This window comes from Ranitomeya variabilis, chromosome 7, assembly GCF_051348905.1.
Source record: "Ranitomeya variabilis isolate aRanVar5 chromosome 7, aRanVar5.hap1, whole genome shotgun sequence".
In the NCBI taxonomy this organism is placed as follows: domain Eukaryota; kingdom Metazoa; phylum Chordata; class Amphibia; order Anura; family Dendrobatidae; genus Ranitomeya; species Ranitomeya variabilis.
In genome coordinates this window covers 88,910,184-88,935,726 of record NC_135238.1, presented here as the reverse complement: position 1 = coordinate 88,935,726, position 25,543 = coordinate 88,910,184, and the positions used below count along the sequence as shown (strand labels likewise).

At 47.2% G+C, this 25,543-nt stretch overlaps 1 protein-coding gene across 5 annotated transcripts in view; it reads left to right on the top strand.

The window, feature by feature from the left end:
- Nucleotides 1–1,712: 1,712 nt before the first annotated feature.
- The window catches only part of HECW2 (HECT, C2 and WW domain containing E3 ubiquitin protein ligase 2), a 346,877-nt gene continuing 323,046 nt past the window's right edge, over nt 1,713–25,543 (top strand). For all 5 annotated transcript variants that reach the window (XM_077275387.1, XM_077275388.1, XM_077275389.1 and 2 more), the window contains exon 1: nt 1,713–1,897. The gene's annotated coding sequence lies outside the window, so the exon portion shown is untranslated. The remainder of the gene's footprint in view (nt 1,898–25,543) is intronic.

Below are 25,543 nucleotides of genomic sequence, written 5' to 3'. Positions count from 1 at the left end.
AATCACGCAGGAAGTCTATGAAGCACAGTTATTCTTGAGGATACTTGACACGAATAAATCCTTGTCTTAGTCCAGGCACAGATAGATATGTTATAAGGCAGTTCAAATCATATCTTAGCTCAACCAGTGAGGCTTGGTTAATAGTCTCAGGTATTTGCAAAGCAGAAACAGCTTACATGTCCAGCAAATGCAGATGGAAGTAAACACCAGCAGCAGATGAAGGAGGATTACTGGAAACTTGTGTATGCAGCAGGAACTCAGAGCAGAGTAGCAGGATAACCCCACAGGTTCACAGGAGCAGGTATATAGCCAGGGAGTCACCAGAGGTCAGGAGCTGGATGCAAAGCAGAATAATCTAGCACAGACTGAAGGCTGGGGTGAAGTTTTATAGCAGGAAGACACAGTCCACATGAGACCAAAGACGCCATCTTGGAAAAGGGCAGTAATGCACAAAAGGTAAAAAAATGTTCAGAGTCCTGACACCCTGGCCCCCATAGTCAGGTAGCAGAGTCCCCTGGCCCCGTGATCAGGTAGCAGAGTCCCCCCCCCCCCCCCCCCCGCAGATGAGCCTGTGTAATTTACACAGAGGAGGAGCATGCATGTAATGTACACAGAGGAGGAGCCTGGGTAATGTACACAGAGGAGGAGCGTGTAATGTACACAGAGGAGGAGCCTGGGTAATGTACACATATGAGGAGCGTTTAATGTACACAGAGGAGAGTGTTATGTACACAGAGGAGGAGCCTGTGTAATGTTGTACGCATGTGTCAGGTAGCAGAGTCCCACCCCCGCAGCTGAGGAGCCTGTGTAATGTACACAGAGGAGGAGCGTGTAATGTAGACAGAGGAGGAGCCTGGGTAATGTACACAGAAGAGGAGCCTGGGTAATGTACACAGAGGAGGAGCCTGGGTAATGTACACAGAGGAGGAGCCTGGTAATGTACACAGAGGAGGGGCCTGGGTAATGTACACAGAGGAGGAGCCTGGGTAATGTACACAGAGGAGGAGCCTGGGTAATGTACACAGAGGAGGAGCCTGGGTAATGTACACAGAGGAGGAGCCTGGGTAATGTACACAGAAGAGGAGCCTGGTAATGGACACAGAGGAGGAGCCTGGGTAATGTACACAGAGGAGGAGCCTGGGTAATGTACACAGAGGAGGAGCCTGGGTACTGTACACAGAGGAGGAGCCTGGGTAATGTACACAGAAGAGGAGCCTGGGTAATGTACACAGAAGAGGAGCCTGGGTAATGTACACAGAGGAGGAGCCTGGGTAATGTACATAGAAGAGGAGCCTGGTAATGTACACAGAGGAGGAGCCTGGGTAATGTACACAGAGGAGGAGCCTGGGTAATGTACACAGAGGAGGAGCCTGGGTAATGTACACAGAGGAGGAGCCTGGGTAATGACACAGAGGAGGAGCCTGGGTAATGTACATAGAAGAGGAGCCTGGGTAATGTACACAGAGGAGGAGCCAGTTTAGCTGAGGATGATCAGTACTGTTTCCCCCGTATGCTGCCCCTCTTCCATGTGTGTTGCCCCCGGAGACTCCGCTGTGAGATCGTCCACCACGTAGTAGTGATGATTCCTGCTGTTGTACTCTGTGTCTGTGCACGCTACACTGCGCCTCAGCCAATGACAGCTGCGGAGATGTCGGCCAATGCAGAAGACGATGCCAGCGGCCAATCACATCGCTCCTTACATGGTCCTGCGAGCAGCAGTTGACAGGGCACAGAATCCTGTCACACAGCTCAGGATGCAGCCGCGGGTGGCGGGGACGCGGGGATCGGGGCAGCGCGATACCTGAGGGGCCTTTGTGTGTGGACATCACAGCCGCCGTGTGGAGGAGCCGCGGTCCGGGCACATCTGCCGGGGCTGACTATGGCCGTGCAGCGCTAGGTACGTGGCCGCAGCTCTCCCCGGTGGTGGCATGCATTATTTATCAGCACGCTCCTTATTCTCCGGCATCTCCTTCTCATGCGCCGCACTCTGCCGTACATCACGGGCTGTGACTGGCTGCGGTCTGGACAGGACTATCTGCAATCTGCACATGTAGAGATCTGGAGCCGAGTAGATGGCGAGTCAGTGAGAGACAGCTCAGCTCTGACGGTTTCCATCTTCTCATCCTGCAGAAGGCTAGAAAATGTGCGACAGGCATTCCACCATCTGTTCCCCAGCGCACCAGTAATGATGGGGCACCGGGCAGGCAAAGGTTAATGGGCATTGTATGGGGAATACCCCGGTGACATGACACACATGATGGTAAGAGGTGATTCCGGAGCTGGGGTGGGAAGGGCTTCCCCATCAGTGTCTCCTGACCAGACTTGTGGCCGGGCCAAGCTCATTCACTACTTATTCTTTCACTGTAGACCGTCCTCAGGTAGCAAAGTCGCCCCCGCCCTGTGGTCAGGTATCAGAGTCCCCCCCCGCCCTGTGGTCAGGTATCAGAGTCCCCCCCCCGCCCTGTGGTCAGGTATCAGAGTCCCCCCTGCCCCGTGGTCAGGTATCAGAATCCCCCCTGCCCCGTGGTCAGGTATCAGAGTCCCCCCCCGCCCTGTGGTCAGGTATCAGAGTCCCCCCCCGCCCTGTGGTCAGGTATCAGAATCCCCCCCGCCCCGTGGTCAGGTATCAGAATCCCCCCCGCCCCGTGGTCAGGTATCAGAATCCCCCCCGCCCCGTGGTCAGGTATCAGAATCCCCCCCGCCCCGTGGTCAGGTATCAGAATCCCCCCCCCGCTCCGTGGTCAGGTATCAGAATCCCCCCTGCCCCGTGGTCAGGTATCAGAATCCCCCCTGCCCCGTGGTCAGGTATCAGAATCCCCCCTGCCCCGTGGTCAGGTATCAGAATCCCCCCTGCCCCGTGGTCAGGTATCAGAATCCCCCCTGCCCCGTGGTCAGGTATCAGAATCCCCCCTGCCCCGTGGTCAGGTATCAGAATCCCCCCTGCCCCGTGGTCAGGTATCAGAATCCCCCCTGCCCCGTGGTCAGGTATCAGAATCCCCCCTGCCCCGTGGTCAGGTATCAGAATCCCCCCTGCCCCGTGGTCAGGTATCAGAATCCCCCCTGCCCCGTGGTCAGGTATCAGAATCCCCCCTGCCCCGTGGTCAGGTACCAGAATCCCCCCTGCCCCGTGGTCAGGTATCAGAATCCCCCCTGCCCCGTGGTCAGGTATCAGAATCCCCCCTGCCCCGTGGTCAGGTAGCAGAATCCCCCCGCCCCGTGGTCAGGTAGCAGAATCCCCCCGCCCCGTGGTCAGGTAGCGGAGTCCCCCCCCCCCCGCCCTGTGGTCAGGTAGCGGAGTCCCCCCCCCCCCGCCCTGTGGTCAGGTAGCGGAGTCCCCCCCCCCCCGCCCTGTGGTCAGGTAGCGGAGTCCCTCCCAATCCCGTGGTCAGGTAGCAGAGTCCCCCCCCCGCCCTGTGGTCAGGTATCAGAGTCCCCCCTGCCCCGTGGTCAGGTATCAGAATCCCCCCTGCCCCGTGGTCAGGTATCAGAGTCCCCCCCCGCCCTGTGGTCAGGTATCAGAGTCCCCCCCCGCCCTGTGGTCAGGTATCAGAATCCCCCCCGCCCCGTGGTCAGGTATCAGAATCCCCCCCGCCCCGTGGTCAGGTATCAGAATCCCCCCCGCCCCGTGGTCAGGTATCAGAATCCCCCCCGCCCCGTGGTCAGGTATCAGAATCCCCCCCCCGCTCCGTGGTCAGGTATCAGAATCCCCCCTGCCCCGTGGTCAGGTATCAGAATCCCCCCTGCCCCGTGGTCAGGTATCAGAATCCCCCCTGCCCCGTGGTCAGGTATCAGAATCCCCCCTGCCCCGTGGTCAGGTATCAGAATCCCCCCTGCCCCGTGGTCAGGTATCAGAATCCCCCCTGCCCCGTGGTCAGGTATCAGAATCCCCCCTGCCCCGTGGTCAGGTATCAGAATCCCCCCTGCCCCGTGGTCAGGTATCAGAATCCCCCCTGCCCCGTGGTCAGGTATCAGAATCCCCCCTGCCCCGTGGTCAGGTATCAGAATCCCCCCTGCCCCGTGGTCAGGTATCAGAATCCCCCCTGCCCCGTGGTCAGGTACCAGAATCCCCCCTGCCCCGTGGTCAGGTATCAGAATCCCCCCTGCCCCGTGGTCAGGTATCAGAATCCCCCCTGCCCCGTGGTCAGGTAGCAGAATCCCCCCGCCCCGTGGTCAGGTAGCAGAATCCCCCCGCCCCGTGGTCAGGTAGCGGAGTCCCCCCCCCCCCCCGCCCTGTGGTCAGGTAGCGGAGTCCCCCCCCCCCCCCGCCCTGTGGTCAGGTAGCGGAGTCCCCCCCCCCCCCCGCCCTGTGGTCAGGTAGCGGAGTCCCTCCCAATCCCGTGGTCAGGTAGCAGAGTCCCTCCCGACCCCGTGGTCAAGTAGCAGAGTCCCCCCCAACCCCGTGGTCAGGCAGCAGAATCCCCCCCCTGCACCGTGGTCTGGTAGCAGAGTCCCCCCAACCCCGTGGTCAGGCAGCAGAATCCCCCCCTCCCCTGCACCGTGGTCTGGTAGCAGAGTCCCTCCCGACCCCGTGGTCAGGTAGCAGAATCCCCCCAGCCCCGTGGTCAGGTAGCAGAATCCCCCCCCCCCGGCCCCGTGGTCAGGTAGCAGAATCCCCCCCGCCCTGCGGTCAGGTAGCAGAATCCCCCCAGCCCCGTGGTCAGGTAGCAGAGCTCCCCGGCCTTTTTCTCGGGATGGAGACCCCCCCAGTCTTGTTCTTGGGATGGAGACCCCCCAGCCTTATTTTTGGGATGGAGGCCCCCTTCCCTGGCCTTGTTCTTGGGGTGGAGCGCTGCTATACTATCCTACTGATGCAGAGTTACCCATTCCATCATCAGGATTGGATGGAGGCTAAGAAAAGAACTCACAAAAATCCTACATACAGAAGAGACTGGGCAGACTGTTATTGCTTGTCAGCGCTGCCCACTGCTGAGCCTGTAGCACCGCTGCCATGTGCCGATCCCGCGACGTCACTTCATGTGCAGAGTGTCATTGCTCACATGTCACCCATCCGGGTATAGTCTGTAATGTTGGCAGAACGATATGTCAGCAGTGTGAATCTAGAGCCTGTGGATTGAGTTTCTGTTGCCACCAAGGACAACATTAAAGTTTTTCTGTTCTCCATGTGGCTTCATAGGTGTCGTCTGGGTTCGCTGGTTTCCTTTAACACCCAACTTAATGACTGTTTTCTAGAAAAGTCCTCACTTAAAAAGCAAGAAATTAGAGTCTTTGTTCTATGGACTTGGGGGCAGAGTCAATAAAGGGGTCATTCAGCCCAGATTAAACAATTTACTGGTGGCACTGATTTGTTCAAAATAACACAAGTGGTTTACTGGTCAGCAGAGTGGGCTGCTTGGGAGGCTCCGGGGGGCACACCACTTCTCTGCTTCGGTAACATGACTGCAGAGGTCTGTGATTGGCTCACCCGTGGTGTCATGGGTGTTCTTCTGATGACACACGATCTGACGTCCTTTCTAGACACTTTTTAGAACTGTAAATGTGTGGAGCTAAAAGAGTATAAACACGTCACTCATCTGATACAAGGCATGCAGACCATTTTTGGCACAAATTGAGTTAACACTTTAGGGTATATTCAAGGTGCGTCTCTTCCCACCTGTTTTCGAGCGGGCCTGCTAACAAAAGGGCAGAAAAGTCTCCCCAAAAAGTCAAAAGCATGATCCTATTCCTGTGTCTGGGAAAACAATTTCCTGTTCATATGTTTAAGCTTTCAAAGACGCTGCTAAGAGAAATAACATTTCTGCTAGGAAGACACTTCAAGGGAATCTGTCAGCAGGTTTTTGCTATGTAATCTGAAGACAGCATGCTGCAGGGGTTAAAACACAATTTCAGCGATTCCTCTTATCAAGCTCAGTGGTTTTCTTTGCTTACAATGATTGTTTTAGCACCAGTAGCTTATCGTTGCTGTGACTAGCTGGTTCTGGTCTGACAATGCCCCCTCCTGTAGTAGGCAGCTCACTGTATGGACATTGTATATACAGAGCCTACTGGGGGTGGGGCTAGCTTTCTCAGCTCTGCTTGATTGCTGAATCTAAAAGCTGTGCTTGTATGAGAACGGCTGCACCCAGTAATCTAAGTGATACATCCTTGGATTCAGCTTCTCCTTGCCTACATCAGGCTCTTCTCAGATGAGGTAGAAAAAACCTGCTGTCAGAGTCCCTTTAACACAATAGAAAAAATGGGAAGGTTGAAAAAAAACAACGCCCAAGCATCTTTTTGAACGTTTTCTAAAAGAAGTGTTTTTTTTCATTATTCAGTGCATTTAAAACAATTCTTGAAAACATCAGTAAAAAAGACACTTCAGGTTTACAAGACTCCCGAGAAAAGGAGCGATTGCTGAAAGGTCCGCGTTAAAAAATGGACAATATTAACCGAAGAGGACTCGTTGTGTGCCCCGCTGCGGCCCCTCTGCAGTACCCCACTGTGGTGTTTCTGCGTCCCCTCTGCCGTGCCCTGCTACGGCCTCTTTGCAGTATCCCACTGTGGCCTCTTTGCAGTACCCTGCTGTGGCCCCTCTGCGGCCCCTTTGCAGTACCCCACTGTGGCCCCACTGTGGCCTCTTTGCAGTACCCTGCTGTGGCCCCTCTGCAGCACCCCGCTGCGGGCCCTCTCCGGTGCCCCGCTGCGGCCTCTTTGCAGTGGCAGCTGTAATATGCAACCTTGAAGCTGATCAGATTCGACCGCTGCTGGCATCGGTTGTCACACTTATGCCAATTTGGTATTAAGCAATCTGTAAGAGAAGCCATTAATATTCTTACTGGACAGCCCCTTTAAATGGGATTTCCACTTTTAGAAAAAGTGGAACCCAAGAGTTTCCTGTAAGGTAAAATAATAAAGACAGATACTAGTCTTCCTGCCTGCTCCAGCTCCCTGCCGCTGCTTCTGTCGTTTGACTCAGCAGCGATGTCACAGCGACAGTGCACATCATTGCTGCAAACAATCATTGAGCTCAGCAGCGGATCAGATGCTGAGGCGGGGGAGGGGGAGGACTATCTGTCTTTGTTACGTTACCTTATAGAAATCATTTGGAGTTCACCTTTCTAAAAGTGGAAAACCTCTTTAAGTGACTCAGCCTTGTCTGATCATCTAGCAGAAATCATCATCCATAGAAATACCGACCCCCCCCCCCCCCCGCCCCGGACTGCGGTGCCTGGCGGACGTTTTTCTTCTTCCCAGGTGATGTGATATTTGGACTTTTAATCGTCTCAGAGCACTATTCTGTATAGGTGTATGGATCTCACACACTGTTAAGGCATTTTTATTATTGCTGCAAAGTCAAAAGTTTACATACATGTCATTAGTATTTGGTACCATAGCCCTTAGACTGAATGACTTGGGTCAAGCGTTTGGGATCTCCTTCCACAAGCTTCTCACAATAGTTGGTTGGAATTTGGGCGCATTCCTCCTGGCAAAACTGGTGTAACTGATCCCCAGGTTTGTAGGTCGCCTTTTCAGCTTTGCCCATACATTTTTAATAGGATTGAGATCAGGGCTTTGTGATGGCCACTTCAAAACATGGACTTTGTTATCCTTTAGCCACTTTGTTACCATTTTGGCAGTATGCTTCAGGTCATTGTCCATTTGGATAACCCATTTCTGCCCAAGTTTTAACCTCCTGGCTGATGTCTTGAGATGTTGCTTTAGTGTCGGAGACACAGGCCAGATTGCCCTCATTATTAGCCTCCCTGCAGGGGCCCCCACCACCTTCGGGCCCCGATGCAGCTGCAACAGCGGAATGTTCGCCCCTGCATTAGACATGGCTTGTTCCTTTTGTAGCTGTTGTGGTAGAGCGGCTCACTCTGGTGGACACAGAGATAGAAACGGAACACTGTCTCTTTAAGAGCGGGCTTGGTTTATTAAAGACAGCATAAACCAAGCTGGGAAAAATAAACATGGCCCTCTGGGCAAAACCACAAAACAGTCCTTCTCCTAGCGGGGATCAGCCCTCTCACTGTTAGCAATGTCCACAGTTCAGGTCCTTTAACAAACCACAAGGGCACAAACACTTTCCTGAGTCCTTTCTTTCCAGACACTAAGCACTGCTGCTTTTGGAGGCCAGCTACTTAAGCCCCAAAACATGTGACTCCTTCATCATGTGACTGATCAGATGACTGTGACATCACACAGGTCCTGTCAGCTCACGGTGGTGCAGGTTCTGCAGGTGGGTATATGGTGGACATCCTCCCACCCACTCTATGGATGTCCACATAAAAGCCAACCCGTTATGCAACTTAGCTTAACCCTCACAACACTTAGTGTGCTGGAGGAAAATACTCTGGGTGAAGCATATCCCCACTCCAGCACTTTACCAGTGACATTGTCACTGTGTGTATAGATCTCATACACTGGGTAGTTTATACATTAGACATGGCTTGATCCTTTTTGTAGGAGTGTATATAGATCTGACACTGTAGTATCTACATTAGTCATTGCTTGTTACTTTTGTAGGTGTGTGTATAGATCTCAGATACTGGGTAGTATATACATTAGTCATTGCTTGTTACTTTTGTAGGTGTGTATAGATCTCAGATACTGGGTAGTATATACATTAGTCATTGCTTGTTACTTTTGTAGGTGTGTATAGATCTCAGATACTGGGTAGTAGATACATTAGACATGGTTTGATCTCTTTGTAGGTGTGCAGATGTGATGGACTCTAATTCTGTCAGTTCGGAGATAGGACGATGTCTGTGTAGTGCAGACCAATTTAGGACATGGCACAGCTACTAAACTAGGCCATTTAGTCCTCTGTGTGCAGCATGTGATACTTTATCCATTTCCATCCCTGCATGTTCAGGGCTTTAATAGACTGTTCAGATACAATCATGGTAGAGCTGTGTATTAGACATAGGTGGTGCACTGGTGCCGGTCTCGCACGTGATTAGGGCAGGTTTTAACCTTTGGGTGTACAAAATTAAAGTAGCACTCACATAAAAGATGAAAACAAAACCATAAATACAAAATCCCTAGCCTTGTCAAGGCGCTAACTAAACAAAACAAACAAAAAAAATTGACATTTTCAAAATCCTTCTTGTAAAAACAAACTGGCCAGAAACCTGACACTCCAATCCCATTTTGAGAAACCAGAAGACATTCCTGACATAGACATACATCGGAGGCATCTGCTCCTGAATCCGCTATGAATGAACCAGACCACATTTTGCCTTTGACCAATTGGTGAATATAACTGCTCTGAGAGATCTGATACAGGAAAGATATATATCTTGGTACCATGTTAGCCAGTAGATAGAAAAATATTTAGAATTGAGAGTCCTCAGTGGTTGATACCTTTTAATGGCTAACTGAAAAGATGGTAACAAATTGCAAGCTATCGAGACTACACAGGTCTCTTCATCAGGCAAAGACTAAAAGAAATTCTGAAGAATCACATATTTATGCACAATATAGCACAGAAAAAAAAGGAAAAACCATGGATAAGCCAGGTGACATGAAGCAGAATTACCATGAGTGATAAACAGTTATGACCATAAATATTGGGCCAGTTCTTAGATAAGGATTGTTTTATTGTCCTCTGATTTGGGTCGGGTTCTGTTGTGATGATGACCCCTCATAGTCTGAGGGGCAAGTTCCTTAGTTGATGTAAAAAGACATAAATCCATGCGACACATTCATTCCTGCAGTGAGACTGTCAAAGATCGTCAACAGTTTATATTCCCATACTCTTCTGTCTCTCTTAGATTTGAAGCTACCTTTTAACACAAGTAATTTCATGTCCATAATGTTATGATTTGGGAGACAAAAATGTATTGCCACAGGTAGATCCATTCTTTTTTCTCTTATTGTGTGGCGGTGAGAATTCATTCTTGTTCTAAGCTTTTGCCCTGTCTCCCCTACATACAGACCCCCAGTTGGACATTTAGTACAAATAATACCAGGTACTTTCAGCTGCGACACTTCTAATGTGGTGTACCTAATTATTTGTACTAAATGTCCAACTGGGGGCTGATATTCTGGTGGCTCTTTTAATCTGGTTTTCAATTGTTCTTGGATGGTAGCCCTGATTCAAAAAGGTGTTTCTGAGGCGACCAAGGTGTTCATCCCTATCCATTGGGTTGGAACATATACGATTGTATCTGATGGCTTGGCTGTAGACAATGGAGTTTTTTATGTGTTTTGGATGGAAACTGTCCCATTTAAGGTATGTTGGACAGTCGATTGGCTTCTGATACAGGGATGTCTCTATTTTATTGTTCTGCAGCTTAATGATGGTGTCCAAAAAGTTAATTTCAGTGCAGGAGTAGTTGAGTGTCAAGTTGATGGTAGGATGAAATTGATTAAACTATTCATGGAACGTCTTTAGCTGTGGCTCAGACTCCGTCCAGATGATTAAAATGTCATCAATGTAGCGGTAGTACGCCAGAGGCCTGATGGGACATGAGGACAAAAAGTAGCTTTCAAGCTTGGCCATGAAAAGATTTGCATACTGTGGGGCCATTTTACTTCCCATTGCTGTGCCAGTCTCCTGTAGATAGATCTTCTTGTCAAATTCAAAGTAATTGTGGGTGAGGATGAATTTTATAAGTTGCACCACAGAATTTGCATCAGTCCCTGTGTTTTCCAGGAAGAATTTGCAGGCATTGAATCCATCCTGGTGTGGGATATTTGAGTACAAAGATTCCACATCCATGGTGGCCAGGATGGTTTCTTCTGGTAGAGGACCTATTGCTGATAGTTTATTCAATAGGTCAGTTGTGTCCTGAATGAAGCTGGGTGTATATTTTACCAGGGGTTTAAGAATACCCTCTACCAATCCAGATACCTGCTCAGTAAGGGTGCCCACACATGAAATAATTGGTCTTCCTGGATTTCCAGATTTGTGGATTTTGGGAAGCATGTAGAATGTCCCTGTTCTTGGACTTTCTGGTATCAGGTCATTGGCTCTTATGGATTCGTCGGGCAGACAAGATACCAACTTGTTTAGTTCCTTGTAATAGTCCTGTGTTGGCTCCGACTCCAATTTTTTTGTAGTAGCGTGTGTCCATAAGTTGTCTGTTTGCTTCCCTCATATAGTCTGATGTGTTCATCATGACTATTGCACCTCCCTTGTCAGCAGGTTTGATGATGATTTCTTTGTTGGTTTTCAGAGACTGTATGGCCTTTCTCTCCTGGGCACTGATGTTGGATGCTTGTGTCCTGTTAGTAGCTATGATGGTGGATTTTATCACATGTCTGAAGGAGTCTATATATTTATCCAAATGAGGGTTGCGTCCCGGTGGAGGTGTCCAGTCTGACCTCTTCTTTGTTGTTAGGATCCCTTTTCCTTCAGTCCAGGTGGGTTCTGAATCTTCTGTTGAAATATTCCTTCAGGCGCAGTCTCCTGAAAAAATGTTCCATATCACTGCAGAGTTCAGTTTTATCCAGGGCCTTAGTAGGACAAAATGAGTCCTCTGGAGAGTACGGCCAGCTCCACTTTATTGGGTTTATAATCTGAGAGATTAATGACACAGTTAGATGCCTTTGTGCCTGGAATGGAGAGGTTGTCCAAATTGTCAGGTTTAGGCTTTGTTTTGTATCTGTTTGCATAGAGTCCTGAATTGAAGCGCAATCTGTGCAGTTTCTTTTCCTTGTCATGAGTCAGAAGGGCCCATAGTTTGTTGGAATATTGTTGTAATTTTTGTGCTGTGTCTTCTGTAAGTGTCCTCCTCAGAGTTTCAAATTGCTCTTGGACTTTACTCTTTATGCTGTAGCAGACATGCAAAAGATGATTCTTTAATCTCTCAGAAGTCCTGTGACACAGGTTCTGTGCATAATGGGTATTGTAGGTATGAAGAATTGGGTTTGTAATCCAGAGTCCTTTGGGAATTAGATTCTCCTTTTTGCATTTAGATAGGAAAAAAATATCGCTGTCCATTTGTGCACGTTTCTTTTTACATCAACTAAGGAACTTGCCCCTCAGACTATGTGGGGTCATCACAACAGAACCCGACCCCATTCAGAGGACAATAAAACAATCCTTCTCTAAGAACTGGCCCAACATTTATGGACATAACTGTTTATCACTCATGGTAATTCTGCTTCATATCACCTGTCTTATCCATGGTTTTTCCTTTTTTTTTTTCTTCTTCTGTGCTATGTTGTGCATAAATATGTGATTCTTCAGAATTTCTTTTCGTCTTTGCCTGATGAAGAGACCTGTGTAGTCTCGAAAGCTTGCAATTTGTTACCATCTTTTCAGTTAGCCATTAAAAGGTATCATCCACCGAGGACTCTCAATTCTAAATATTTTTCTGAGAGATCTGGAAGCGGAATCACTTTTAAGGCCGGCGTCACACTCAGCGTAAGACAATACGGTCCATTTTTTACGGCCGTAATACGGAGAAATGTTCCCAAAATAGTGATCCGTATGTCATCCGTAGGCAGGGTGTGTCAGCGTATTTTGCGCATGGCATCCTCTGTATGTAATCCGTATGTAATCCGTACATGTTTCGGCTTTGATGCGGGCTCACCGCGGAGCCCTGCATCAAAGCAGGGGAGCTGAACTCGGACGTACTATCCCGTCCAAGGTCAGTAAGGGGTTAAAATGCAATAACGGGCGATCAAAAGAACGTATCTGCACCGAATTGGAATCATTAAAAACGCCAGCTCGGCACGCCAAAAATAAGCCCTCAACTGACCCCAGATCATGAAAAATGGAGACTCTACGAGTATCGGAAAATGGCGCAATTATTATTATTTTATTTTTTTTTATTAAAGTTGGGAATTTTTTTTCACCACTTAGATAAAAAATAACCTAGTCATTTTAGGTGTCTATGAACTCGTACTGACCTGGAGAATTATAATGGCTGGTCAGTTTTAGGCTGGTCAGTTTTAGCTCTGGGAAGGAGGGGAGTGAAAAACGAACACGGAAAAACGGAAAATCCCAAGGTCATGAAGGGATTAATGCAATGTCACGGCGACATCAGATCGCTGCTATGCAGCAGAAATGCAGGTGTGCTATGAGCGCCGACCACAGGGTGGCGCTCACAGCTTCCGGGGATCAGTAACCATAGAGGTCTCAAGGACCTCTTTGGTTACTCTGCAGAAGCATCGCTGACCCCGATCATGTGATGGGGGTCAGCGATGCGCTCATTTCCGGCCGCCCGGCCAGAAGCGCCGGTTAAATGCCGCTGTCTGCGTTTGACAGCGGCATTTAACTAGTTAATAGCGGCGGGTGAATCGCGATTTCACCCGCCGCTATTGCGGGCACATGTCAGCTGTTCAAAATAGCTGACATGTCCCGGCTTTGATGCTGGCTCACCGCGGAGCCCGCATCAAAGCAGGGGTTCTGACCTCTGACGTACTATCCCGTCCGAGGTCAGAAAGGGGTTAATGACCAAGCCAATTTTTGCAATTCTGACCACTGTCACTTTATGAAGTTTCAGCTCTGGAACGCCTCAACATACCCTACTGATTCTGAGATTCTTTTTTATGACATATTGTATTTCATGTTTGTGGTAAAATTTCCTGTATATGACTTGTGTTTATTTATTAAAAAAAAAAAAAAAGGAAATTGGCAAAAATTTGGAAAATTTAGCAATTGGCGATTTTCTCATTTTTCCAACAAAATTTACAAAACCGTTATTTTTTTTTTTAGGGACCACCTCACATTTGAAGTGAGTTTGGAAGGGCAGTATAACAGAAAATACCGTACCCAAAAGTGACACCATTCTAAAAACTGCACCCCTCAAGGTGCAAAACCACATTCAAGAAGTTTATTAACCCTTCAGGTGCTTCACGAGAACTAAAGCAATGTGGAAGGAAAAATGAACATTTTTTACTTTTTTTCACAAAAAAATTACTTGGGAACCAATTTTTTTTTTTATTTTCACAAGGGTATCAGGAGAAAATGGACCACAAAATTTGTTGTGCAATTTCTCCTGAGTACGCCATTTCCCAGTATGTGGGGGAAAACCACTGTTTGGGCACATGGCAGGGCTCAGAAGGGAGGGAGCGCCGTTTGACTTTTTGAAATTGGCTGGAATCAATGGTGGCGCCATGTCGCTTTTGGAGGCCCCCTTATGTTCCTAAACAGTGGCACCCCCCCAATTCTAACTCCAACCCTAACACAGCCCTAATCCCAACCCTAACCACAACCATAACCCAACACACCCCTAATCCCAGCCCTAACCACAAACCTAATCCTAACCCTACCTTTAGGCCAACCCTAACTTTAGCCCAACCCTAACTCTAATGAAAATAAATATTTTTTATTTTATTTTCTTATTTTTACGTAACTAAGGGGGTGATAAAGGAGGGTTTGATTTACTATTTTTTTTATTTTGATCAATGATAGGGTCTATCACAGTGATTATAATGAACCAATAAGAAAAATTTCCTATTGGTGCCGGCCGGCAGATCTCGGCGGGCGCATTACACATGCGCCCGCCATTTTCTTCCTGGAAGAAGACGCCACCGGCTCGGGGCTTCATGGGGGGGATGCAGAGACACCGGAGGAACTGGGGAGGGGATCGGGGGGACTCAAGGGGGATGCAGGATCACTTCAGAGTAGAGAGAAATTTAATGGGAAATCAGACTTTTTTTAAATAACGGCGATCGCAACACTGGGGTCGGTAAAAAATGACCCGAATCATGTTCTCTGGGGTCTCGGCTATCCTTTAGCTTCTATCCATCTAATCTCCACCATGTGACTCTCTGCAGCCTTTCATATATCCTCCACAAATACAGTTCATATAAAATTTAAATTCAAGAATTCATTCAGATGCGGTTTCCTTCTTATTAACTCATAATTATTTTTGCACAATTTTTTCTTCACAAACAGGGAGTCCGTATTGGTGGAAAATGCTCTCGTTCTTTGGCCAATATTACAGTTTGGGAAGAGAAATTTTTATTTTTAATGAGTCGAATGCTTTCAAACCTCTTACAACTTGTTATGGTCGCTACATTGCCGACTTAATCATGGTATGGAGGGGCACGGAAGTAGAAGCTGACAAATCTGCCACATACATCAACAATAACGATTGTAATCTCACATTCACTTATCTTTTGTCCAATGCTAAAACTAATTACTTGGATGTCACTTTAATTGAAGAGGCACAGACACAATCCATTATCATTCTCCTTTACAAAAATACCACCAATACCAGTTCCATTTTAAAGGCACATTCCTGTCATGACAAGCATGTTATCAATAATATACCCACTGAGGAATTAATCTGAACATAAAGAAATTGCTCTTCTTCTATCACATGAGAGGGAGTCCAACATGGTGAATAGACTGAGGTGTAGAGGCTACTCACATTGATCTTTACACAGCACCAAATCCATTGTCAGACAAACTGATAGAATTACCTTATTAGATCACTCAACAAATAAAATTAATGACACTCGTAAAAACCATCATAAAAAGATTAATTTCAATGCACCTATCACTTTCTCAGTTATCTTTAGTCCCCAATATCATCAAATCATAGATATAATAAAAAAAATACATTCCTATTTTATAGCAAGATGACAAACTTGCAAATATTATAAAGAAGCCTGATATATGTTTTGTAGCAAAAAAAGCTCCCACACTAGGAGGTATACTGTCACCCAGCTTATTTGTAAATAATATATCAATGGGTAATACATGGCTTAATTCCGCATAAAAAGGTTTATTAACGGCAATACTATTAGCATGGTATAGCTAGTAGGAAGCACTTTGTGCAAGCTCCAACGTGTTGTATGCACGTCAGGACCCCTAAAAACACGCTTCAGGAGATTTGTGCCACAGCAGTCATTCCATCAGCGGTCTCAAGTCACTGTTCACACATGCATAGAGGTAATACCAGCAGTTTAGTTATAGGCATAGACATTTTTGTTAAGTCGCCTAGAGGAGGGGACATAAGAAGGAAAATCCTACACAGCGAATCCTATTAGATTTTTAAATTACAAACTAGAGCACAGCTCGGTATTAATAAGTGACAATATTTGATACTACAATATAATTGGCATAATCTAATTCATTTTTCTCTCCTTGAATATTGTGATGTTTTTATATATCCACTTTTGCTTTCTTGTACACTTTATACTAACAGGCAACACAGTTAAACTGCATTCTATCCTTGATTACACAGTGATACAGCTGTTAACCTCTATTGAAAAATATTTAGAATTGAGAGTCCTCAGTGGTTGATACCCTTTTATGGCTAACTGAAAAGATGGTAACAAGCTTTTGAGACTACTCAGGTCTCTTCATCAGGCAGACACTAATACAAAATCTGAAGAGTCACATAAGTGTTGTGAATTCTGCTCTTGGGCTCCCTCCAGTGGTTGTAAGTGGTAGCGCTGCTGTCTCTGAATCGCAGCATTTATCAGGTGTGTTCACTTTTTGCAATTTTGACTGGGCTATTTAGTCTTGCTCCACCCTTTAGTGAGTGCCAGTTGTCCATTGTTCCTGGAGGATTCACATCCCTGCCTGGTCTCTTCTGCTTTGCAGTTCATTTCAACAAAGATAAGTTCTGGCCTTGATTTTTGCTGTCCACATGCTGTGGCCTTATTGTTCAGTTCTTTTCCATGTTTTTGTCTTGTCCAGCTTGGTCTGTATAAGGATTTGTTTAGCCAAGCTGGTATCTCTGGAGATGCAGATATACCCTCCATATCTTTAGTTAGCTGTGGAGATTTTGTATTTTCTGTGGTGGATATTTTCTAGTGTTTTAATATTGACCGCATAGTACTCTGTCCTATCCTTTCTATTTAGCTAGAAGTGGCCTCCTTTGCTAAATTCTCATTTCAGTCTGTGTATGTTTTTTCCCTCTCCTCTCACAGTCAATATTTGTGGGGGGCTGCCTATCCTTTGGGTATTTTCTCTGAGGCAAGATAGTTTTCCCTTTTCTATCTCTAGGGGTAATTAGTCCTCTGGCTGTGTCGAGATGTCTAGGGAGCGCTAGGTACATTCCACGGCTACTTCTAGTTGCGGTATTAAGTTCAGGGTCTGCGGTCAGTACAGGTACCACCTTCTCCAGAGTACGTCTCATGCTGCTCTTAGGCCACCAGATCATAACACATAAGGCCAGGTTCACATTACGTTTTGGTCGTCCGTAAGACGGGCTACCTTACACCGCGGCATAACACGGTGTAACGCAGTCCGTTAAGGCCGCCATTACTTCCTATGTCGGACGCATCACTAGCGCACGCCCACAATGGGCGTGCGCTAGCGATGTGCCGTCATTGAGTGACGGACCCTGGGACGCGGGCTGCAGCGTTTCCGGGTCCGTCACTGCTAGCGCAGATAGAGCATCTGCTAGCTCTATTTGCGCTAGCATGATGTCATGCCAGCACATGCGTTAACAGCAGCCCGTTAACGCATCTGTTGAACGGGCTGCTGTTAACGCAATGTGAACCTAGCCTAACAGATTTTGTGTTAGTCTGTGCCTGATGAAGAGACCTGAGTAGTGTCAAAAGCTGCTATTTGTTACCATCTTTTCATTTAGTCATTAAAAAAGGTATCAACTACTGAGGACTCTCTATTCTAAATATTTTTCTATCTACTGGCTAACACAATACAAAGATCTATATCTTTCCTGTAACCTCTAAAGAAAGCATTTTAGTCTTTATCTCAGAATAATGCGACAGACCATAAGGCTATGTGCACACTTTGCGGTGTGCTCTGCGGGTTCTCCCGCAGCGGAATTGATAAATCTGCAGGGCAAAACCGCTGCGGTTATCCCTGCAGATTTATCGCGGTTTGTTTTGCGATTTCCGCTGCGGGATTACTCCTATACTATTGATGCAGCAATATGCAGCATCAATAGTAATGTTAAAAATAATAAAAATTGGTTATACTCACCCTCTGACGTCTGGATCTCCTGGGCGCTGCACTCGGCGCTCCGGTTCCAAAGATGATGTGCGAGAAGGACCTTCGTGACGTCACGGTCATGTGACCATTGCGTCATCACGGTCATGTGACCGCGACGTCACCACAGGTCCTGCTCGCACAGCAACTAGACCGGACAGCCGCGTGCAGCGCTGAGAGGTGAGTATAGCATCATTTTTTATTTTAATTCTTTTTTTTTTTTACACTATTTAGGCCTCCCAGGGCCTGGAGGAGAGTCTCCTCTCCTCCACCCCGGGTAGCAACCGCACATTATCCGCTTACTTCCCGCATCGTGGGCACAGCCCCATGCGGGAAGTTAGCGGATCAATGCATTTCTATGGGTGCAGAATCGCTGCGATTCTGCACAAAGAAGTGACATGCTGCGGGTTGTAAACCGCTGCGTTTCTGCGCGGTTTTTCCCGCAGCATGTGCACTGCGGTTTGCGGTTTCCATAGGGTTTACATGTTAATGTAAACGCAATGAAAACTGCTGCGGACCCGCAGCATCAAAATCGCCGCGGATCCGCGGTAAAAACCGCAAAGTGTGAACACGGCCTTAGACTACCCTAACACTTCGGTCTTGCACCCCCTGGGACTTCTTTTGTGTTACCAACATGTCTTCTTTTTAAACAAGTATGGAATAAATGTGAAGTTTTACTTATCTGCACTGGAGAACATTCCTTTCTATTTCTGTCTCACGATACACCCTGCTCCAGCGCAGTTCCAAGGGAGGGAGCGAGGTTCTCTTACCAAGTGCCAGACATACAGTGAGCTGTCTATTTACCTCTCTAAAATGACTATTGCACGAGTTTGGTGCATATGGTCTGTGCAGCCTCCTCTCATATACTGGCTTGTCTCTTCAGCTCCAACACAATCCACTCTGCTCAGCTTCCCCCAGCTGACTGAGGCTGGTTTCACATTTGCGTTGGGTAGAGCTGCTGAGGGCTGCGCAGTTCCCCTGTGAAGCCCCGCCCACTGCCACACCTCTTCCATTCAGCTCCGCCTACGTCGGCATGCATCCTTCGTACCTATCTTTCACATTGGGTACGCGGGCCATTCAAATGTATTCGGATGCCACCGCATGCGTCGTTTTGACACTGCGACAAACACCTGGTGTTTGAGGGGGGCCGAACCCAAACAGTAACACGAACTTCCTGGTGAAGTGTGTGTTCTGTGTTAGTGCGCGAACAGTAGGTGTTCGATACGGACGCTGAACTTTACTGTTCGGGTTCTCCCATCTCTATTTACCGATTAACGTCGTCTTTTTCCCAGCGAAGTTCCAATCCTACTCTGATTCAAATGAAACATTGGTACCAGTGCCATTAGTGTTATATGTCAGTGTGTCATCAGCGTATTATCTATGTGTCCGTGTTTACATCAGTGTTTTTCCAGTATGCATAAAGAAATAAATTACAAAGCTTCTATACATTGCAATGTTACACACATACACCACGTGGATGCCATCTGTGTGAGGTATATGTTTTTCACAGACCCATAGACTTGTATTGGCCTTTGTCATTCGTGCTGCCGGAAAAAAAAACAGACATGTCTCCATCTGCGTTAGGACACACGGTCTGTCAAAAACAGACATGTGACTAGCACCATAGATTATAATGGGTACATGAGGTTTCTGTGAAAAGAATGGATACTACACATACTGGAAACACGAACGTGTGAAGGAGATAGAATAAAAGTGGACAAGCAGGGCCAGTTTTAGACAAAGTGGGGCCCTGGGCAAAAGTTTAAACATATTGCACCATTACACAGAAACATTTCTGTTGTATTTACATGCGCTGAGTTCAGGCCGCTAAACGAGCATGATCAACAATGTTGAAGTCGTTTGATTTTTTACATTGGCTGAGGAACAGTAATGGACTCAGAAAGATCACTAATAGATCAGTCATCTCCCATCCTGTCCCCCGTGTCTCCCATTCTGCACCACGAGTTTTAATCTTGCCCCTGTGTCTCCCATCCTGCCCCCTGTGTCTCCCATCCTGCCCCCTGTGTCTCCCATCCTGCCCCCTGTGTCTCCCATCCTGCCCCAAGTGTCTCTTATCCTGCCCCAAGTGTCTCTTATCCTGCCCCAAGTGTCTCTTATCCTGCCCCAAGTGTCTCTTATCCTGCCCCAAGTGTCTCTTATCCTGCCCCAAGTGTCTCTTATCCTGCCCCAAGTGTCTCTTATCCTGCCCCAAGTGTCTCTTATCCTGCCCCAAGTGTCTCTTATCCTGCCCCAAGTGTCTCTTATCCTGCCCCAAGTGTCTCTTATCCTGCCCCAAGTGTCTCTTATCCTGCCCCAAGTGTCTCTTATCCTGCCCCAAGTGTCTCTTATCCTGCCCCATGTGTCTCTCATCCTGCCCCATGTGTCTCTCATCCTGCCCCATGTGTCTCCCATTCTGCCCCCCGTGTCTCCCTGTCAGGACTCTGAACATTTTTTACATTTTGTGCATTACTGCCCTTTTCCAAGATGGCGTCTTTGGTCTCATGTGCACTGTGTCTTCCTGCTATAAAACTCCACCCCAGCCTTCAGTCTGTGCTAGAGTATTCTGCCTTGCATCCAGCTCCTGACCTCTGATTACTCCCTGGCTATACACCTGCTCCTGTGAACCTGTGTGGTGATCCTGTTACTCTGCTCTGAGTTCCTGCTGCATACACAAGTTTCCAGTAATCCTCCTTCATCTGCTGCTCGTGTTTACTTCATCTGCATTTGCTGGACATGTAAGCTGCTGCTGCTTTGCTATAACCTGAGACTATTAACCAGGCCTCCCTGGTTGAGCTAAGATATGATTTGAACTGCCTAATAAGCATATCTATCTGTGCCTGGACTAAGACAAGGATTTATTCGTGTCAAGTATCCTCAAGAATAACTGTACTTCATAGACTTTCTGCTTGATTGCATTTTCCTCTGAAGTTTTCTATAGACTGCTGAGCTGCATTTATTATTTGCACCAAGTGTTGTGGACTTGAGTTTCTCTCTGCACCTGTTTGAATCACCATGTGATAATATAGACTTTACCACTTATAAAACTGTGTCCTGTAGTTGTCTTGTTCCAAGCAAAGAGTCTCCTGAGTTATCCCCTATAATTATTACAGGATACTCTAGCCTAAAAAAAAAGGAGACTGCTGGAACAATCACTGCAGAAAGCAAATTAGAGCAGGTGTTTTCCATAATTAGATCACTGCAGATAGATGTGGAAGGTCAGCAAAAGAAGTTTGGAAGCTTTGAACACAATCAACAAGTGTTTGGACAAACTTTGCAGGACTTGAGCAACCGCATGGCAGCCCAGGAAAACAAACTTGCTGGCATAGAGTCCCAGTATGGAAAGGCTTTTCAGGACATAAGCACGCAAATAGCTGCACAAGTGACTTTACCCTCTGGGCAACCGCCACCAGCTGGCCCACCTAAGTTGCCCCCATTCAGATTTAATGGTGATCGTGGCTCAAATTTCGTGGCTTTGTGAATCAATGTATGCTATATTTTGATGTGCATGCTGACCGTTTTCCTACTGATAGATCCAAAGTATTGTGTGTAATAATGCTACTGACCTCACGAGCGCTCGCCTGGGCGAATCCGATGATTGAGTCTCGTGACCCACGGTTAAATGACTTGGATGATTTCTTGGCCGCTATGGCATTAATGTTTGATGACCCTAATCGCCGTGCAACCGCTGAATCTGCTTTGTTGTCTTTACGCCAGGCTAAACGTTCTGTTATTGAGTATGCCACTGAATTCAGGAGATTGGCGGTAGATACCAATTGGGACAGTTATGCACAATTGCCTATTTTTAAAAGGGGTCTGTCTAGTATTGTAAAAGATGAACTAGCCCGCTCTGAGTCACCACAAGAGCTAGAGACATTTATACAGCATTGTGTGCGCATAGACATTCGCCTTACTGAGCGTAGGCAGGAGAAATTTGCTGCATATAACCGTGTTTCTAACTTTTCCCTTCCTTCCAAAGAGCCTGCAGGTAAAACCTCTCGGGAGGTGGAGAAGGTGCCCATTCAAATTGATTCCGTTCAGAGGCGCGAAATCAATGAGCGCCGGGAGCATCGCCTGCGTGAAAGTCTGTTTCTACTGCGGCCAGTCTGACCACTTCTTGATCAATTGTCCTAAGTGTCCTAGACGGCCTAACAAGGTGCTAGCAGCAATAGGGGAGTATGACAACTGTGATGATGAATCTGACATCTCTGAATGTAGCCTGCCTTTAAACGCTGTATTCCATTCACTTTCTATGACTTCACCCCCCAAGGAGCTGAAGGAAAAGAACTCTCACTGTTCTCGCCCTATTAAGATCCTGTGTTCAGGACAGTGGATTTCCAGTTCAGCTATGATTGACTCTGGTGCAGGTGGCAATTTCATGGATATCGCATTTGCCAAGGAACATGGTATTAAAATTCAGCAAAGAGCCTCTCCAATTACCATGGAAACAGTGGATGGGTCACCTTTAATCTCTGGGCCTGTGGATCAGGAGACCGTACCCCTTGAAATTTTATTTGAGCCTAAGCATCAGGAGCAACTTTCTTTCTTGCTAATTTCTTCTCCTCATTTTCCTGTGACTTTAGGCATTCCTTGGTTGCGTTCTCAGAACCCAATTATCAACTGGGAGACCAAGGAGATTATCTTCCCAACAAGGAGCAACTCAGCGTTAACAGAAGCTGTCCCTGAGTCGACGGCTACGGAACCACATGTACAGGTATTTTCTTTACCTCCAGCTTATAAAGCGTTCTCTGACATCTGTGACAAGAAGAATGCAGATCAGCTTTCTCCACACAGGCATTATGACTGTCCCATTGAGCTGCTTCCCGGGGCAGCTATTCCTTTTGGTAACGTATACCTTTTGGCGGCACCTGAGCTTCAAGCCTTAAAAGAGTATATTGATGAAAATCTGGCCAAAGGCTTCATACGTCCTTCTTCCTCACCAGCAGGGGCACCTATCTTTTTTGTAAAGAAGAAGGATGGGACCCTGTGACCCTGTGTTGACTATCGAGAACTCAATAAGGTAACCGTACGAAACCGTTACCCTTTGCCTCTGATTCCCGAATTACTGGAAAGAGTCCGCCATGCTAAGGTGTTCTCTAAACTGGATCTTCGTGGGGCTTATAATTTGGTGCGTATTCGTCCAGGGGATGAGTGGAAGACAGCATTCAGAGGCCGGTATGGACACTTTGAATCTCTTGTGATGCCCTTCGGGCTTTGTAACGCCCCTGCAACATTTCAACACCTTGCTAATGACATTTTCAGAGATTTGTTGGACCAGTTTGTAGTGATCTATTTGGACGATATACTAATCTTTTCTGACTCTCTACAGGAACATGAAGAACATGTCAAAACTGTTTTAAGACGTCGGAAAGAGAACCATCTGTATATTAAGCCGGAGAAATGCGAGTTCCATCGTTCTGATATACAGTTCTTGGGTTATATCATCTCTCCCCAGGGTTGAACATGGAATCTGGTAAGATTCAGGCTATCCTTGACTGGCCCGGTACCCAAGAACGTTAAGGAGGTCCAACGTTTTATTGGTTTTGCAAATTTCTACAGACGCTTCATTCGAAATTTTTCTGATATTGTCCATCCCATTACTTCCTTGACAAAGAAGGAAAAGCCCTTTAAGTGGTCATCACAGGCTCAAGAAGCTTTTGATCGGCTTAAAGTCTGTTTCACATCAGCACCGCTGTTGATACACCCAGATCCAATACTTCCTTTCATTGTGGAGGTGGACGCTTCTGATAATGCTTTGGGGGCTATTCTCTCCCAAAGAACTGGAGAGAAGGGTCTGCTACATCCTTGTGCTTTCTTTTCCCGTAGACTAACCTCAGCAGAGAAGAATTACGACATGGGAGACAAGGAATTGCTGGCTATTATTGCGGCTTTCAAAGAATGGAGGCATCATCTGCAAGGAGCTGCACAACAGATCATAGTGCTAACTGACCATCGCAATCTAGAGTTCCTTAGATCTGCTAGATGGCTTTCTCCTCGTCAGGCTCGTTGGAACTTATTTTTAAATCTATTTTAACTTTATCTCGTACCGTGCAGGTTCTCGTAATGGGAAGGCTGATGCTTTATCCCGAATCCATGCTGCGGATTCCGTACCTGGAGCCCCGTCCAAGACCATTCTATCTGATGCCAATTTCATCGGAGTTATCCACTATCAGGACTTGAGGAAGGAGTGCAGGGAGGCCTATGAAGGTGATGTATTTCTGGCCAACCCACCTGTGGATATTAATCTTGTCTTTAAGGGTGGCATGTGGTTCAGAGATCGATGTATCTACGTCCCGGAGGTCGTCCGTCTGCAGATCCTCAAGTTGGTATATGTCTCCTGGTTGGCTGGTCACAGGGGGGTACAGAAGACACGAGTTCCTGAGCCGATTCTTCTGGAGGCCAACTTGCCTGAAGGATACCAAGGACTATGTTCTCTCTTGCGAGGTATGTGCTCGTTACAAGACTCCTCATGTGGCACCTACAGGTCTTCTACAACCATTACCTGTTCCGTCCCGCCCTTGGGGGTCTATATCAATGGACTTTATTGTGGAGCTGCCTACATCGGGGGGCATGAATACAATCATGGTGGTAGTTCATCGCCTGACTAAAGCTGCTCATTTTGTTCCGTGCACCGGCCTCCCCTCAGCTAAAGATAGTGAACTTGGTTATACAGAATGTCTTTCGGTTGCACGGGGTTCCGGATGAGATCATCTCTGACCGTGGAGTACAGGTCACTTCAAGATTCTGGAAGGGGTTTTGCTCTGCACTCAATATTAATGTCTGTCTCTCTTCTGCTTACCATCCCCAGACAAATGGTCAGACTGAGCGTACCAACCTGACACTGGAACAATATCTAAGATGTTATGTCAGCCATCTCCAGGATGATTGGTTGGAATTGTTGCCGTTAGCCGAATTTTCATATAATAATTCTCAGAGCGCCTCCACTAAATTTACACCTTTCTTTGCCAGTCTGGGTTATCATCCGTGTATTTTACCTAGGTCTCCAATTAATTCTCCGGTTCCGGCAGTGGAGGAAAGGCTGACTGCGATGAGACAGAATCTAGAGGTTCTGAAGGAATCCCTGACCACAGCTCAAGAACGTTATAAGAGATCGGCTGATAGATTCAGTAAACCTGCACCCATGTTCAAGGTAGGAGATTCTGTGTGGTTAGCAACTAAGAATCTGAAGTTAAACGTTCCTTCACAAAAACTTGGACAGAAATTCATTGGCCCTTTCAAGATCAACGGTATTGTGAGCTCTGTGGCCTGCCGGCTGAAGCTGCCTAGGACAATGAAGGTACACCCAGTTTTTCATGTATCTTTACTAAAGCCTGTATCTCCTAATACCTTCCAGGGACGTGTTGTGCCACCTCCGCAGCCTGTGGTGATTGATGGGCAAGAACAATTCGTGGTGGAGGAAATTATTGATTCCAGGATTCGCAGGAATCGGCTCCAATAGCTGATAAGATGGCAGGGATATCCCTCTGAGGAAGACTCTTGGGAACCTGTGGAAAACATCAATGCCCAACAGAAGATTTCTCGTTTTCATCAGAGATTCCCTGAGAAACCAGGTCCAGGATCGTCCTGAGGCCGCTTCTAAGGAGGGAGTAGTGTCAGGACTCTGAACATTTTTTACCTTTTGTGCATTACTGCCCTTTTTCAAGATGGCATCTTTGGTCTCATGTGCACTGTGTCTTCCTGCTATAAAACTCCACCCCAGCCTTCAGTCTGTGCTAG